The 18,164-nt window shown below is 37.9% G+C and overlaps 1 non-coding gene across 1 annotated transcript; it reads left to right on the plus strand.

Moving 5' to 3' along the window:
* The first annotated feature begins 15,071 nt into the window (after positions 1–15,071).
* Positions 15,072–15,190, plus strand: LOC150083892 (5S ribosomal RNA). The gene has a single exon (XR_016547134.1). It is a non-coding gene; the product is annotated as a 5S ribosomal RNA (ribosomal RNA).
* The last annotated feature ends 2,974 nt before the right edge of the window (positions 15,191–18,164 follow it).

The raw sequence follows: 18,164 nt of genomic DNA on the forward strand, positions 1-18,164 counted from the left end.
GTCCTGCCTAATTACAGCTGCCCTGAATCAGTTCAAACTGAGACACCTGCGTTTGCTTGATAACGTACAGTTTGTGCAACTTTCCAATCGAATACCACTTAATAATTTTATTACAAAAAAAAAATTATTGAAGTTCACAACTCAATCACTCGGTGCCCAGGACGCTTTCTCTTTTCTCCGGTCTACATGAACTGATTTAGTATACAAGCATGATACATAGGAAGCTGTGTTACATTGGATTTTAAGGAAGAGTGGTAGCACACAACCCATTGTAATTGGTCCTTCGAACGTTGGAAAATGAACAAATCACTACAACGTTTTCGATCTGATCCAAACTGCCATCAGAGGGCCCATTTCTGTTTCATTGGTCCGGAGCACCATAACTTCATTGAATACCTTTGACGGTATGCTTCGAGCCAGGCCAACACGCTGCAGGTAGTAGCAGAATTGACTACTGTGTTCAGGAGGAATGGATTAAAACATTTCTTTTCTGTTATCAAGAATTGGCTCGCCTTAATTATACATTGTATCCTTATCGAAGGGTACAATGTATAATTAAGGCAAAAGGTGAGCCAACATTTTTAAATATTGTATCAATAAACGGTTCTTTGATATGTTCACTTACTTTTGGCAATATAGTGTACATATAAGGGGGCCTCCACCTCATGTATCGGCCTAGCTTTGGATATGTGTCAGGACTGGGTTTAATCTTTTAGATTAAACACCAAGGTAAGGGCTGGTAACTATAAACTACTGCATATTTGCATGATGAAAATCCTGAGATCGCAAATTCGAAGTCTGTTCGTGGTAAAAACCAACGACAATAATCGGTGGTTAGTGGAAAGTTGCAATGTTGCCATACATGACAACGTTTAAAAAAAATGCTTGTGAATTCAAGCTATGGCAAATATTTTAATAATCTCTTTGCCCTTGCGAAAGCTGTGATGTTTTGATTTTTAATTACTCTCGTTCTTTAGTCATGAATCACTGTAGAATCTAATTTTCCTGATTCCGAAACGCATTACTGGAGGGGGGGGGAGGGGGTGATAATGTAAATTATGATTTTGTCAAGGTGACAAGTTTAATTAGGATCATATATATCCGAATAGTGGGGGACACGAATATCTAAAGAACGGACAAGTAGACAGCGCCATCTGACGACACACAACGATGACATCGCAGATTTACAATTAGACTAAGAGACATCTTATTGTGGTGTTGAAAGAGACAGTGACGTCAGTAGAAGGAATAGATCTTTGGAATTTGTCTTAAAAATGTAGGTAGATTTAATAAATTTAATTAAAATGTGCACTTGTAAATGAACTAATCAAATTTTGATATATTTGATATCAAAAAGTTGTTGGCAGGTAATGCATTTCTGTTTATATTTTCTGAGCTCAAATACAGGACATTAACCACGTGACGATTATGATGTAAGCATCTCGTGCCAGAGCCACACGCGATTTATGGATTTATATGTTCGTGCATTACAAATAAACGTTATAAAGTTGATTCTGATAATGACCTTCACGGTAGGTGGCGCGCAAGGCAGTTTCTTTTATTCTGACGCGAAACATAACAATGAGATAATACGTGTATTTGTATAAGGAACAATTCTTTTCATTTCTTTCATTGGGCAGCCTTAGAATGCAGGGTTCCACTTGAAGTCGCACGTAATGTTCCTTACCAAATCAAGTATTTGCTTCACTATGGACAGGGGACTTTGCGTATAACAATATATTTTCATATATAGTAGATTCCCGTTATAACATTCCTGCTTATAACGCTCTCTCGTTTTTAGCGCTCTTCTGGTCTCATGGTCAATCGTGAAATCCGGGATTTCGCTTATGGTGCTCTTTGGAGTCGGTGCCTTTCTAGTGCTATAATGGAAGTTTACTGTATACTTCTAGTGACTCGGATATAAAAACAAGGTGGCGAATTTGCATAAATCATCGTGATAATTTCAAAAATGATTCACTTCTCCGATTTTTGAACAAGGGCATACCGTCCCCTAAAGGTTGTTGGGAGCAATTATTATATATATCACACTACTTTAAGACTGCACTTGGAATACTGTGTCCGGGTATGGAGACCATGCAAGGGTCCGCAGACGGATAACCCGATTGGTGAGATCTTCAAAACGACATCCGTATTAGGAATGACTTTGAATATGTGTGCTACATAGCTCAGCAACTAGGCACCTTAGAGGGGATCTGACTGAGGTCTATAAGGCTCTGAGAGGGGCAGTAAATTGAACAGAGGCGAAATTTTCATTATTGTAAACGGTTCCGGAACTAAGGCACATAAATTGAAATTTTGGGGACTGAATTTTAGGAAGTTTTCTCTTAGCCAGTGAGTTGTTCATTACTGGAATAAATTACCTCCATGAGTAGAGGGTGGCAGCTTGGATAAATTCAAAGGTCAGCTGGACAGTTACAAACGTGAATGTCTCCCGTGATAGTGTTTTTGTCACTTGTCACTCGTCTGGGTTCGGTTCCTGTCAAAGCTGCGAAATTTCTAAAGTCCTCCTCAATCGAGACCGTACATAGCCGATCTCAGATAGAAGGAGTAGAATTTCCCTCACGTGAGTTATTTCGAGGTTTTTCAGTAGGCAAGTCGGCCATGAACATACCCTTCTGCAGCCATAATACACATGCTAATATAAGTTCCGTTAACATAATGTTTAATGGTTATCAAAGAGAGGAAGGAAACACATGGTTTTTTTCCCCCTTTGACTAATACTAATCATTTTAATATTAAGATCTCTTCTGTACAATAAAATATTTCTCCTTAAAGTTGGTAAGTCCACGTTCACTCGCAAAGTAACCACTGGAGTCGCACAAGATAGCATACTTTCCAGCTTACTCTTCACAGCCATCGTTGTCCCATTCATCGCCAACAGTACCATAAACAGATGATATAAAAATTTTAACAGAAGTCCACCCAACAGATTAACCACCAACAAATCACTGAAGCCATAAATTTCAAATTCTTTAACTCAGTTAAAGAATTTGAACTTTGATATGCAAATTTTGCTAAACTTTGATATGCAAATAAATTGTTCAAAATCTGCAATGATGATTTTCTCCCTGAAACGTTCCAGTGATGCTAAACAGTTCTTTTATCCCGAGGGTTTACCATTACAGATCTAGGAGTAATATTTGGACCAAAGCTGCATTTCCACAGACATCTTGAAGCCCTTCATATCAAAATGCATAGATTGAGATGGATAGCAAAGCAACATTTACTTCATTTGAAACTCTGCAACTTCATCAAATACGTTTATAGGATAATTCATTCCTCAGTCTTGTATGCCTCAGAGATCTGAGCTTCGGCTTCCCCTTCCACACGCCACACCATTCAAGGCGAGAATATTGGATGATCAGGTGGCTTGCATGCAAACATAACCTCACAAATGACATCCACAATAACACCATTACATCAGCCCTCAATTACAACTATAAAATTAAAGATTGAGGAAAGAAGACTGACTGCCATCTTAAAACTGATTATAAGCTACATCAGCAGTCCTCATTTCTGGAACATTTGGTATTGGAGGATCCCACATGAAACCCTCAGAGCCTTTTCGTCTACTCGGCAACTGTAATAGGCTCCACCTGGCTGACCGCTCTATCCTCACCAGCATGCTTCAAACTGTCAAGAACCTGTATGCAGATTTCCATCAATTTATATGTAACAAAGAGTATAGGAACAAAGTTATCGCAATCATAACATTGTCGAACCGAAGATTTTCGTCACCCTGAAAGATCGTATTATTGCAGTGTAATAAAGATTTTCAAATTCCTTCTCAATTTCAAATTTTCAATTTTCTATTCCTTCTCAATTTCGATTTTCAATTTCAAATATACACTCACGCCTACACTTTCTACAGCAGGGGTTGGCCACCCCTGCTGTAGAAGATTCCTGAAAGTTGTAGATAATTCTGAATGTTCCAGAAAATGGGAGTATTGTTTCAATATTATGGAAGATTTTAGATGATTCTAGAGTGTTTTTCAATAATATAAATCGAGGAATAAGAGCTATAACTTACAAAATCTAACACAGGTCGTTCGTATTAAGCCTGTTGAGAAAAGTGGCCACGGACCAGCGTCTTATACATATCGCAAGGACATTCAGTGTCGAGGTATTTCTTTTCCTTTGATATGCTGGGATCATTCCTCAAGAGTCATTGTCTTTGTACTAGAATTTCTAATGATCCTAGTTACTAGTTTCTTAACATGGAAAATGGGGATTAATTGTACTATATAATCATAAAACAACGTTCTCTGCTTTTCTGGAAGAAGTTGATCAAATGTAGAAATTGCGCGTGTACCAGTTCTGCTAACTTTATGTATATGGGAAAATCATCATATACAAAATGTATTTGCAAACGTAGATGTGGGTAACATCTCATATAAGATCCGATATATATTTCTAGATGTAAACATAGCTTCATTACTTTAAGGTCGTTGGAGTCTGATACATAAAAGCTGATAATAAATAGAATAAATCATGACGTGGATTCTACATTACATCATGGTACCAGCTGAGTTCACCTTTCACATTTTCCTCTGATATCAAAAAGCATTTTAAATGCCCTCTTGGGTAGCACAGTTAGTAGAATCGCCGTCCTCCCCATACCGGGGGAGAGAGATCTGGTTTCGAGTCCCTTCGATGACGTGAGGAATTTTCATGGGCCATTTTCACAACGTGGCTGAGTTAGTCGGTTTCAGGCGAGGGTAGCATGGTTTTTTTTCAACTGAAAAGTCGGGTTTTTCGTCCAGCAAACATAAAATCGACCACAGAACACAGACAATTTACAGACGGACTATGGTCTTAGTCGCATATGCTCCTAAAACCCAGTAACAACTGTACAGTATTATAAATAGAAAATCCGCGTATGAACACTTTCCCGTGTCTACCAGAACCAATAGTACTTCCTACCAAAGCAGAAATTTTAACCGAAAAGCACTTTAACATAAAAAAGGTATTTTTCTACCAACACAATAAGAGCATTGTGTCAATATGCAAAGCACTTTCTGTTTACAGAAAAATTCCATTCTCTCAATGCGCGACACTTTCATTCGAATAATAAAAGACACTTTCTCCAACCACAAAGCAAGCTGCCACAATCCAAAAGAGACAAGAGTGCTTGCGTGGACAGAGTAATGACGCAAGGTTTGGAGAAGCAGTTTCAGAAAGGAATCTGATGTACATAAAATTACAAAATCATGCTAATGGATCTTCTGGTGCTCCATAAATCATTTCCGTCTATCGATTACGACAGATGATGATGGAAGTCTGGCGGGAAGGGCTTATCTAACACTGGAATCACAACGCACACTTCTGACATAAAAAAAAAAAAGCTGTCCATCGGTATTTGAATTTGTTCTTAATCCGTATCTTAAACTCGGTCTTAATCTGTTTCCTCTAATCTGTATATCTTGATTAAAAAAAAAAAAAAATCCGCTTGCAAGTAATTCTAATCTTTGTCGTATGCAAAAGAAAAGCCGAAATCGAAAATAAAAATTATTTTATTAAAACTGAAAATATTTTACCTTTTGGTGTAGGGATATATGCCCCATATATTCCTTTTGAAGTAGGAGATTATACCCCCCCCCCATGATTTTGTTTAAACATCGGAAAGTGAATGGACCATTAATGTGGAATATTTTTTTGAAATTATTATTGCTTCCCTTTTCGAACTAGTATTTATATACACTCCCTACTAAAAGTTTGGAATCACAGCGCATAACAAAAGTTTTTTTTGGGTTTAATATAAAAAACAACACACTACAAAGTATTTTAAGATTTTTCATTAAACACTTAGAAATTTACAGCAAAAAATATTGAAATGATTTAAAGAAATTTTTCATCAATATATCCTCCACGAGATTTTATCACTGCTTCACACAGACGCAACATTCACTATTTATAAAATTAATCGGCACATTGTCATTCTGCCGATTAATTTTATAATAATGTCTCGACTAACATTATTCAAAGCAATCTGCAAAGTTTCCCATAAGTTCTGTGAAGATGTGCGCACTTCACGGATTTGATCGTCTAGATAATCCCCTAAAGTTCTATTAAGTTTAAGTCAGGCGATTGAGATGGCCGCACCATAATTTGCAACCCCCCTATTTAGTTGCTAGAAAGTCTCTTCACAGCTTAGAGCTGTGCTTTAAGTCATTGTCTTGTAATATAAAATTTCTTCCACAAAGTCGCGAAGTCCAGAGGATATTGCATTATGTTCAAGAATGTTTTTATAGCTTTTTTTCTTAAAATTCCCTTCAATTCTGATGTCACCCACTCCAGAAAAATAAAAGCAACCTCAGCTCGTGATGGAACCACCACCCTGATTGACTGTAAGCACCATATGTGAGATGATCTTCAGTTGATCATCTCACATAAACTCTACTCTTGGATCCAGAAATTTCATATTTGGATTCATCTGTCCACAGTACTTTTTTCCACTTTTCAATTGTTCAATGTTGATGGCTATTAGCCCAAGTCAACTGTTTCTTTCGATTTTCCGGTTTTAATGAAGGTTTTCGGATCGCTGCACGATCAAGTCTTGCTTGTTTCAGACGAAGTTTTACAGTGGATGTAGACGTAGGAGTTCCTATCGAACTCAGCTCGGATTTCAAGTGCAGTAAGTTGTCGGTTGCGTTTAGAAATCAGTGTTATGGTCTTATCTTGTGCTTCCGTGTTACGCAGTCATCCTGATCGTGGTTTGTTCTTTAAATTACCAATCTGATATAGTTTTTAGAAGAAAGCTAATATTTACATATGTCTTAAAAACGTTAACGAGAATTGTGTCGTTGACAGAAAAAGTTGAACAATTAACGACATGGGTTACTGATAGCTGTTTTCACAGTTTAACTAATGGCAGCTTACATTAGACAAGAAACTCTCGACGAATGAAATTGCTTCTGATTTGCTGGCATAGTGTGAGGCAGATAAGATGAATTTCTTTTTATCGATTTTCACTGATGACGAAAAGATACAAATAAATAAAATATACTAAAATTACCAAAAATCAATGTAGTGACGTCATCCAGACTTCCCGAACGAAATTCAAGATAGCTTCCAACAGCAGAAATCCCACTCTCTTATATGACAGCAAAGGTTTGATTTCGGCTAAGTACCAACTATTATTTTGAGACACATTATTGTTCTAAGCAAATTCAAGACCGTTTGCAGCTACTTTGAGCTTATAAAGACACAGAAGATATCGTTGTTGGGTTTTTAGCGCATCGGCGAACTTACACCATATTCCCCAAGGAGCCATTCTCTCCAGTACTATATTTTCAGCATCTCTTCAACAACTTCTACAAGAAAATCCAAATCTGCTGGCATATGCCGATGATTTAAAGTTATTTATAATCTCCAAAGCCAGTGATGATATTCGCAAAGTTATCAATGATGCGAATTCACGGATTTGTGAAATCATCAAGTACCTGAAAGATCTCAATCTGAATATAAATGCAAGCAAATCTGCTCAAATTACTTATTCCCTTCAGAAACAGCCCAACCACATAGAAATAAAAATTGCAGATGTCCCAATACCAAATGTTTACGCTCACAAAGACCTTGTAATTGTTTTTGATAAAAATCTCTCCTTTAATGCCCACTATTTATATGTTGCTCAAAAAATTCAAAAAGCAAAATGGTTAATCAAACAAGAAACAGCAGCGATTCAAGACAGAAAAACAGTCAATAAGCATGCATCTTTCCCATTCTGTCCTATGCTTCCGAAATCTGGTCTGGTGCTCCTCAAGTAACCGTCAAGAAATTCCTTGCCCTAGAATATTGAGTTCTTAGATGGCTCAATAGTAAGCTTCGTTTTCCCCATACAATATCCAGGCAGCAGCTTTATAAAAACCTAAAAATAAAGCCTCTGCAACAGATGATCAACGAGTCTGGAGTCATGCTTCTTGCAAAGTTAATCACCTCTGCATGCGATTCACCAAACTTAGCCAATATAATAGCTGCCCCCAACAGGGAAAATGCAAGAAACCAGCGATTCAAATCCAACCTCTCCAGGCTCAAACAAATGGACAGAATGTTCCCCAATGCATCTCTTCACCTCATAAATCATCACAACATTGATTTCAACAGGTTAATCAACTCTGAAGCCTACAGGAGTCAGATCTCCGATAAAATGAAGAAAAATAATCCAACCCAGTAATTGCAACTGAAAGCCAAATGTCCTGTTCTGCAATTTTTTTAAATTCATAACTAAAATTCCTAGCCATTGTTAATATTTATATAAAATCTGCTATGTACATATACTCGATTATTTTATGTCATTCCCTTTGTATTTTTACCTGCCCCTAGCCACGTGCTGTGATTTGCTTGCTGTATTTGCAATAAATGAATATTTATTTATTTATATTGCGCCATCGTTATTATGTCTGTACAGGGGTGCGCGTTCATGAGCCAAATTGCATGTTGTGCTGGCTGAGAAATCAGAAATAACTCATGGAGAACCACCAACAACTCACTGAAGCCATAAATTTAAGATTCCTGCACCTCACGTAATATTTGCTAAACTTTGATAAGCAAATCGTTCAAAATCTGCAATGATGATTTTCTTCCTGAAGCGTTCCAGTAATGCTAAATGGTTCTTTTATCCCGAGGGTCTACCATCACAGATCTAGGAGTGATATTTGAACCAAAGCTCCAGTTCCACAGACATCTTGAAACCCTTCGTATCAAAATGTACAGATTGAGATGGATAGCACAGCCACATTTACTTCATTTGAAACTCTGCAACTTCCATCAAATACGTTTATAGGATAATTCATCTCGGTCGTGTATGCTTCAGAGATCTGGGCTTCAGTGTCCCCTTCCGCACTCGGTCATTCAATCCGACAAATATTGGATGATCAGGTGGCTTGCATGCAAATATAACCTCACAAATGATATCCACACTAACATGGGGAGGCTACTCTCTCCGCCTGAGATAGGCTGACTACAGCTTCGATTGAAGAAGCCTTTAGAAATTCCTCCAGGAAAGTTTTTTTGTCATTAGAAATCACGTTTTCATGATAAAAAAAATGTTTTCATGTTCGAGAGCAACTGTTCATCGCATAACTGTTTTGGTAAGTGGTCGTGTGAGCCTGTGGCAGCACACCATTTCATCGGAACATAACACTACTGTTCAGTCGATTCTCTCACGTAAGGTATCAGGTACTGTGTAAAACCTTACGTGAATGGAACAGCACTATGGACTCTTTCCCAGAGTGCGCCAAGTCACAGACACTTTTGGCTTTTTAAGATTTTATTTCCTTCTTAGCATGTATACGTCTTCTGCTCTTGACCTGTCTGCTGCCCTGATTCAGCAAAAGATAAATCCTCACACTGCACACACAGAGAATTAAGCCCTCCGTAGTGAATCCGTACTCTTGTGTCTCTCTTTGTTTACAATGAATGGCTTGGTTCTGTGTAAACAATGGGTAGCCTCGTGCCTGGCTGAATAAACCCCGTAGCTTTCATTCTCGTGCGACGTATCCCGTGCGGATCACGGCAGCCATTAATGTTAAAATAACAATGGTCACGACGCTTTCTTTTCCAGATGCCTCTTTTGACAAGTTCAAGTATTAAAAGTAGGACGTATTTCACAAAGTTCGATTTTTTCTTTTGATACTTGTTTGCACTCGTATAATTCCAAAGTAATTATTAATAATGGAATAAAAATTGTTTAGCAATAAAAGCTCAAAGCAGTATATAGTTCCACATAGGAGTAAGACGGAACTAGGTGGGGTTTTTTCTTGAATAGTTTACGGGGTTGAGTGAGCAAGCTTAACAGGAAAAAAAAAAAGTCCCCTTTGAAAGCAAAAGATGCCAATAAACAGCCTTCCAAAAGGGGTGAAACTTGGACTTGTACCCTCGATCGTAAATTCACGATTGGGCAAATGATCTTATTAAAAAGAGTTGTATCTTTGATTTTGAGCTGTATCTTTGAAAAGCAAATTTTTTCAACATAAGATGGATATTGTAAAAAAATACGATAATCGTTGAAAATAGATCCAAACAAAATGCTCAGAAAACCAAAGCGAAACGCGCCATTAGTCCGATTTCATTGATTTCTTGCTCATTTATCAGTGGGTGGTGCCAGATTACCTGATCAATCTGCAAATGTTTTTCTCCATTGATGCAATGGGGTTTAGATATTAATGGATCACTCCGATATCTGCTCCCTATGTATGTGAGCCACGTTTACACGCTGATTTATTTCATTATTGGGTACTTAGATGAGAGAACCCGTATCTCTCTAACTTCTAACTCGATGATTTGTGAATGGTAAAATTAATGGAACTAACTTATCTGCGGAAGTAAAAAATTAAACCTTTCAAAGTCTCTAAAATCACTACCATGCACAAAAATAAATAAATAAAATAAATAAATAAATAATATTAGGATGTTTGTAATGATATGAACTAATAATAAAATATATGAATTTCTAGGGGGAGTGTAAATGCGCCCCCCATCCTCTGCCGGTTGCGCTACTGATATTTGGTCTCATTGTTCTAAATCCCATTTTTCTGAATGAGTCTCAGCACGTGCAATCTCAGATATTCAGTTAAAATATCCAACGTATTGAGAGAGGAGGCTGTTGCCTCCTAAACATCAGCTGATTATAAAAATAGAAAGATTAATCTTCTGCAGTATATAAAAAAACTTGACCATGATAAATGAAAGTAACTTTTTAATCCTTAATTGGAAGTCATGGACAAATTAAGTTCATCTACGACTTCCTTCGATGAAAATAATCAGCTTCTGTTCTTTGTTCTTGATGATCGCTTTCTGGCGAATTCAGTCCACTTTCTCTTTCACAGGCATTCCTTTTCTGCTGCTTGGATTTTCCTGTTACCTTAACACTCAGTTTGATATAACTTTATTTTCTTTTTGTTGTTTTATCTTTTATTTTCTGTTTATTTTATCTTTTTATTTTCTGTATACTATTTTCACGCAAAATGCACGCTCCCAGTGCCATTTTGTTCAAAACTGCTTATAAAATTCCCCGTTAGAGGAAACCAGACCACAATATTAAAAGAATTTATTTTTGATGACTTTGCACAACTATAATATCAGTTTTACCTTGTTTACTCAACAGTGCGCGTATAAACCGCGTGCATGTTGATTTTGTTCATTTCAGTGATAGCATATCACGTGCATGTTGATTTTGTTCATTTCACTGATGGCATGTCACGTGCATTTTGTTCATTTCAGTGATGACATATCATGTGCATGTTGATTTTGTTCATTTCACTGATGGTATATCACGTGCATGTTGATTTTGTTCATTTCACTGATGGCATATCACGTGCATGTTGATTTTGTTCATTTCAGTGATTGCATATGACGTGCATGTTAATTTCAGTTATGATGTATCACATGCTTGTTCATTTCAATCATGACGTATGCATCACGTGTCACATGGATGTTGATTTTGGTCGTCACGTGTCATATGCATGAATATTTTAGTTCTGACGTATCGTATGCATGTGTTCATTTCGGTCGTGACGTATGTGTATGTTCATTTCAGTCAGACGTATCACATCCATGTTCATTTCGTTCGTGACGTATCGCAACATGACGTCATGACTGGAATGAACTTTTATTCCACAAAATTAGTACTTATTGCATTTTAGCTTCCAGATTTCTTTGCATTCTCATTTTAATATCCCCCAGGGTCCTGAGCTGAATATCATCATTCTTCTCTTTTTCTTTCTTGGTGATTGATTCTCTTCTATTTCGGACGCTTGTTCTCCCTCTATCTTTCTCTCTCTAAGGGATAACTCAGAAACTTTTTTTTTTTTTGGCTGGTGCAGAAAAAGCCTCAGGCTTCCTTGCACCATATGGCTAATAATAATAATAATAATAATAATAATAATAACAATAATAATAATAATCGAATAAAACCAGTAAATTTATCATAAAAGAAATTTTTTCTTCATTTCTCTTTTCTTCTGTACGTTAAACATGGGTGAATGCACAAATGTAATGAAGAACTCTGCAGGTTTCTCAAAGGACCATAAAGTGCGTCTTGTAGGAAGTAGTTGGGTCAGATAACTGCACGCGAATGTTTTCATGCAGCCATCGCTCCAGTTATTCCGCAGACGTGTGAAACGCGGAAGGTTATATATTTCCTAGTTCATCTCCCATTGCTCGCGTGTTTCTCGTTGTGTGTACTGAATATTCCGCGTGTGTGTGCGATCTATAATGTTTATTCGCGTAGTTATCCGCATCGCTAGTTTGACGTGTGTGTGACCCGTAAAGTAAAATGTCTTGAAACGTCGATTGAAGAACGATCAGTTGTTGCGGTCTTTGTCGTAAAGTCATTAATGAAATTATACGGTATGGCGACATAAAAAGATAGATCTGTGCAACTGGAGAGATAATTTCTGTTATCTGTCGAAGTACTTTTTTTGCTTCCAAATGGAATTAACGACATTTCAGTAAAGAGCAAACATGAAGACATAGATATACATCAGTTCAAAAAAGTTGAGGATCATGGCATATATGCACTTGCATAAATATGATGATATACGCACCTCAGAATGTTCAAAGCAACTCACGTGTGAACAGTAATAGGAAAACATGACATATCAGAAGTAAAGCTTGTATTGTAAGCAGTAGTGTAGCTACCCTTCTTCGGTCCAGAAGGCAAAGAACATGTTCGGGGGCCCCTACTTAATTAATGAAAATTGCAAAAAGAGGAGATAGCCAAAGACGCCGCGCCCATAAAGGGCCCGAGCCCGGAGGCTGTTGCCTTGCCTGCCTACACGGTAGCTACGCCACTGATTGTAAGCTTGTAGGAACAGTTTTGGGCAGCAATATGCTCGAGGCGTCTCAGACGTGTTCGATGAGCTTCCGGTCGAGGTAAGAGGCAAGCTAATCCATAGGGACGATATTGATTGATAAGTTGTTGTTACTGATTGGCTGTGCACTACGGGACTCAACGCTGTTGTCCATCAGAATGAACTCATTACCTATAGCATCAGCATATGGATGGACCCAAAGGTCACAGGATTGCTCTAGTCTGAGATAACATTTTTCAGATGTTTCACTACGGTAATCGAGAGGTGCGTTAACTTTTGTAGCTGCAGTTCATGAATGACGGGTCGCGTCTGAATTTGCATGTTCTCGGGCTGTATTTGTTGGAGAACTTAGTAATTTACATCTGCACGTCAGTCTGTGAACGTGTGCTATCATTGCGACCGCAATACCCTCTTGGTAGCACAGTAGGTATAATCACTGTCCTCCCACACACTGGGTGGAAAAGACCTGAGTTTGAATCCCGTCAATGATGTGAACAATTTTTATGGGCCTTTTTCACAACCAGGCTGAGTTTGTTGGTCTTGAGGGAGGGTAACATGGTTTTACCTCCCGGAAACTCGGGTTTTTCGTCCATCAAAACAGCAAATCGACCAGAGAGCATTCCCAAAAGGTCCATGTTGCTGGTGCGCCTAAAACCCTACAACAACCAACCAACCAACCAACCAGCAACCACAATATATATCTATATGGTAGATTGTGCGGTGATCCCTTAATTGTTTGACTGGCGTATTTCTACCAATGAAAATGCGTATAAGACTGGGACACCTGTTGTCTCAAACTACAATCAACAGGATTCGCCAATTTGAATGCTCGATAATTATGGAAGCAGATGAATAGAGTATAAATTTCGAAATGGTAAGGAAACTTTTGGTGAACTAGTTAAAACACTTCATCATTCAGTATTCTACGCTCATGTGTTTCCTAATATGAGTCTGAGGAGCAGAGGCCACTATCGTGAAAGTATATATATATAGGTATGCAAGAGCTGACAAGTTTTGAAATATTCAACAAACAGTTCTTGATTAAATCGCAAGCAGCTCTTGCCTGATGACCCACATGGCAAATAAGGCCCAAGCCTTGACAATGGCAGAAAGAAAGCCCTTCATCCCAAATCCTTACTTTTACAAGGTAACCATTACTCAGCCACGTTGTGAAAAAGGCCCATAAAATTTTCTCACGTCATCGAACTCATACCTCACGTAATCGAACTGGATATGGGTCGATAACCTTTGAATCGCCGTCCCCCATCTGGTGTAGGAGACGGCGACTCTACCAACTGTGCTGTCCACGAGATCTTCCAGATTAGAATACGGTGTTCCAAAGCAGATTGTTTTGTTTCACAGTAGGGATTCTCTGATGAAGGAAACAGCGTAATGGTGTGTCAGTGACATCCTTTACGTCAGAAAGGAAGTTCAAGTTGTGCTTCGTTGTTAATTGCCAGTTGAATCCTAAGGGGTATCCAATATCCATTTGTCGACCTGTTAGGAATCAGTGCAAATATCTAGGCCCCCTGACTGAAACATTGTGTCGTGTACCGGTATTAAAAGCTTCTGAACAATTTGGCCAAACCGCATTCAGTCGATATAGGTCGATAACCTTTGAATCCTTTGAGCTTTGTTGGAAAACCCTAATATTTACTGTAAAATAGGTGGATTATCTTGGTGATCAGTCGTTTTACTGCGGTTGATGGCTCCACCTAGTGTTATCTATTGGCACTATTCAATGGAATTCAATCACTATTCAATTATCTATTGGCACTATTCAATTCCATTGAACAGTGCCAATAGATCACACTAGCTGGAGATTCTTTAAGGGACTTATCCCGATGTTCTGAAGTACACTCTTCAATTTGAATTTTTTTCATTTTGTTGTTGATGAAGAATACGTTGTTTACTGTTTTTTTAATTTTATTTTTTGTAGAGATTAGACCCTTGAAAATTAATGGTACACTTTATGGATAGATGGAGCCACTATCCATTCACGTTTCCATGGCATCTTTGTGAAATGGCGTTTGTACGAAGACTGTGCTTTTTCATTACGTATGCGTCTGTACAGTGGCCCCCATTTTTGAAGTGAAAATTCTTTAGGCGCGCCCCAGACAGTTTTCACATGGGAGTAACTTGTATCCATAAAGTGACAAAAATCATAACTAAGATGTGCAATGGGATTTGCCACAGCAAACTTCGCCATAAGTAAATGCATTGCAAGGGCTCTGATCAGCCAACTATCATACTAGGCTGAATGCACCGGTTCTCGTCTGATCACCGAAGTTAAGCAGCGTTAAGCCCGGTTAGTACTTGGGAGGGTGACCACCTGGGAATACCGGGTGTAGTTGGCTCTTTTGCGTTATTTTTACGTTTAGCTTCAATTATTTCTCTTTCACTTTCCTTTTAGTTATCACAAAATCATCTTGTTCCGAGTTAGTCCCGTGAACTTCTGTCATCCTCTTTTCTCTAAAGAATTCCTCATTTGTGAATGTAGATGCAAATTTCTTATTCAGTTTGTCAGCAACCTGAGCAGGGTCATCAGCTGTTAAACTATTTATATCAAGTGGCCCAATGATTCAACTCATGCCATCTACTGTAAAATATAAGTATAGAAATCTTTACTGCTTTCCTTTACCTTCTCGTAATCTGCCTTAGTTTTCCTAACCTCCTTTGTGACTTGAATACAGATTAGTTTATATCTACCATAGGCTTCAGTATTTATATGCATCCCATGCATTTTTCTTGATTTGAGCAATCGATACTAGCCTGTTTTCTTGTGATAAACATAATGACTTCTACCTATGGTTCTTAGGTTCAAATTACGATGCAGCAATTTACAATATGAAGGGAACACAGTGTTTGGTGAGGATTTTTGTAGACTGTGCCAAGGTTTTCCAAGTAGGTTCTAGGTTACAGCAGTGGAATATACTCTCAGTAGGAATAAAGATTTCAGTGTTTCGAAAAAAGACATGAAGTTTTCGAAATATTTTGCTACAGAGGGCAGTATGTGTTTTTGCAAAGACATTATTGGACTTCTGAAAGAACTAGGTGTCGTGCATAAGTCAGATGAATGGCATTTATTCATAGATGCCTCAAAATTAAGTTTAAAAGGAATTTTGCTTCATAATGGCAACGAATTTCCACCAGTTCCTGTGTTTCATTCAGTTGGACTTCAAGTCATGAAAGCATGTCTAAAGTTCTACATGCTATAATATACCGGGATTATGGTTGGAACATATGCAGTGATCTTAAGATTATTGGTTTGCAGGGGGATTTCGAAAATATTAGTTTTTTGTGTTTGTGGGACCGTGCGACAGAACATTATGTTGTGCAATGTTGGGACAAGCGGGACGAGTTCACACTAGGACAATGTAATGTAAAATGTATTCCTTTACTGCAATCAAACAAAGTTCTTCTTCCACCCCTGCACATCAAACTTGGATTGGATGAAAAATTTCGCGTAGGGACTAGATAAAGAAGATAACGGATTTGCATACTTGAGAAGTGTTTCCTAATTTAACATATGTCAAACTTAAGGAAGGAATTTTCGTAGGATCCCAAATTAGGAAACTCTTGAAAGACGACGTGTTTGAAACCCAGTTAAAGAAGGTTGAATTGGCAGCTTGGCGATAGTACATGGTTTTTTGGTTAACAGGAAAGAAGCAAACTATTAAATGTTGATGTATAATTTACTCGAGTGCTACAAAAACATGGGCTGTCGAATGTCGTTGAATATTCATTTTTTTTTCAATCCCATCTCGAATTTTTCCCCGAAAATCTGGGAGATGTGACTGATGAACAAGGGGAGCGGTTTCATCAAGGTATTTACACGATAGAAAAGTGGTATCAAGGTCTCTGGAATCCTGTAATGATGGGTGGGGGATTACTGCTGGTTCCTTGTGTAGAGTAAGTAGGAATACAAAAGTAAATCCCTTTAGGAAACATTTTTAAGGACAATTACAGGTATGGTTGATTATATATTATTGAAATATAACTATTTTAAGACTCAAGTCTCTATAGACTGGATGCTGATATTAACATAGAGATAAAAGGTAATACTGAAGAAATCTACGAATATTTAAAAAATACTGTTAAAAAAATAGCTCATGAAATCCTAGGCAAAAAGAAGAGCCAAGGACCGAAAAAGACCTGGATTACAGAGAAAGTAAGAGCTGCTCTAGAGGAAAAGAAACTTGCATATCAGAAATGGCTGGGTGATAGGAATGATGCATATAGGAACATTTATGTTGAAAAGAAGAAAATAGCCAATCGGTTGGTAGTAGAAGCGAAAAATGAAGAATGGGAAAGGAAATGCGCAACTATTAATAGCAAATTGGGCTTCAAGCAATCAGCAGAATCATGGAAGGTCCTTAAAGACTTGAGAAAACAGAATAACACAACGCTGGTTTGCAATTAATATCTTTGAAAGACTAGACGGAGTACTGTGAAGGACTTTTAAAAGAAGACTGGGAAGAGTTCAAGACGATGGAGGATTTTGGTGTAGAAGACTCGGACTTAAAAGTTTCTGTTAGGGAAGTGGAACTCCTGCTAAAGGAAGGAAGGAATGGCAAATCACCTGGACCTGGAGGAGTTTACATGGAACTTCTGAAATATGGAGGAAGAGGAGATATGGCTGTTCTGATACAAAAACTGTTAAATAGTATACTGAGAGGAGAAGAAATACCGAAAGAAATGATAACAGGATATATTACATCAATTTATAAGAAGGGCAATCGGAAAAGCTGTTCAAATTACAGTGGAATATGCGTCCTGAACCCGCTGTTAAAGATCCTTGGAAAATGGACCAGGAACCATTTAGAAGCCCGAATCGAGATATCAGAAGAACAAAGTGGTTTTTCAGCCGGGTGGTCATGTATAGACCACATCTCAACAGTATGACAGATCCTTGAAAAATGCCAATCAAAAGGAAAAAAAATATTTATGATTTTCATTAACCTTGAAAAGGCATATGACAGTGTTCCAAGAAAACTCTTATGGGAAGCACTGAAAGAGGCAAATATTGACGTACAACTGATTAACATTATTAAGGCAATTTACAGGAATAATAGATGCAGAATTAAAGTGGGATCAGCTTTGTCACCTGAATTCCACACTTCAAAAGGCTTATTACAAAGTTGTTGCATGTCACCAACACTTCAAAATTTATATTGACATCTGCCTAAGATCCTGGTCAAAGAAATGCAATAAAACGGGATTGCCGATTATTAAGAACACCATTCACAATTTACTTTTTTGCAGACGATCAGGTGGTGATAGCACAAGACTTAGAAGATGCAAAGTATGCATGTCGTCAATTGTTTGAGG

The sequence above is a fragment of the Mastigoproctus giganteus genome, chromosome 6 (assembly GCF_048544385.1).
Source record: "Mastigoproctus giganteus isolate SK-2022 chromosome 6, ASM4854438v1, whole genome shotgun sequence".
NCBI lineage: Eukaryota > Metazoa > Arthropoda > Arachnida > Uropygi > Thelyphonidae > Mastigoproctus > Mastigoproctus giganteus.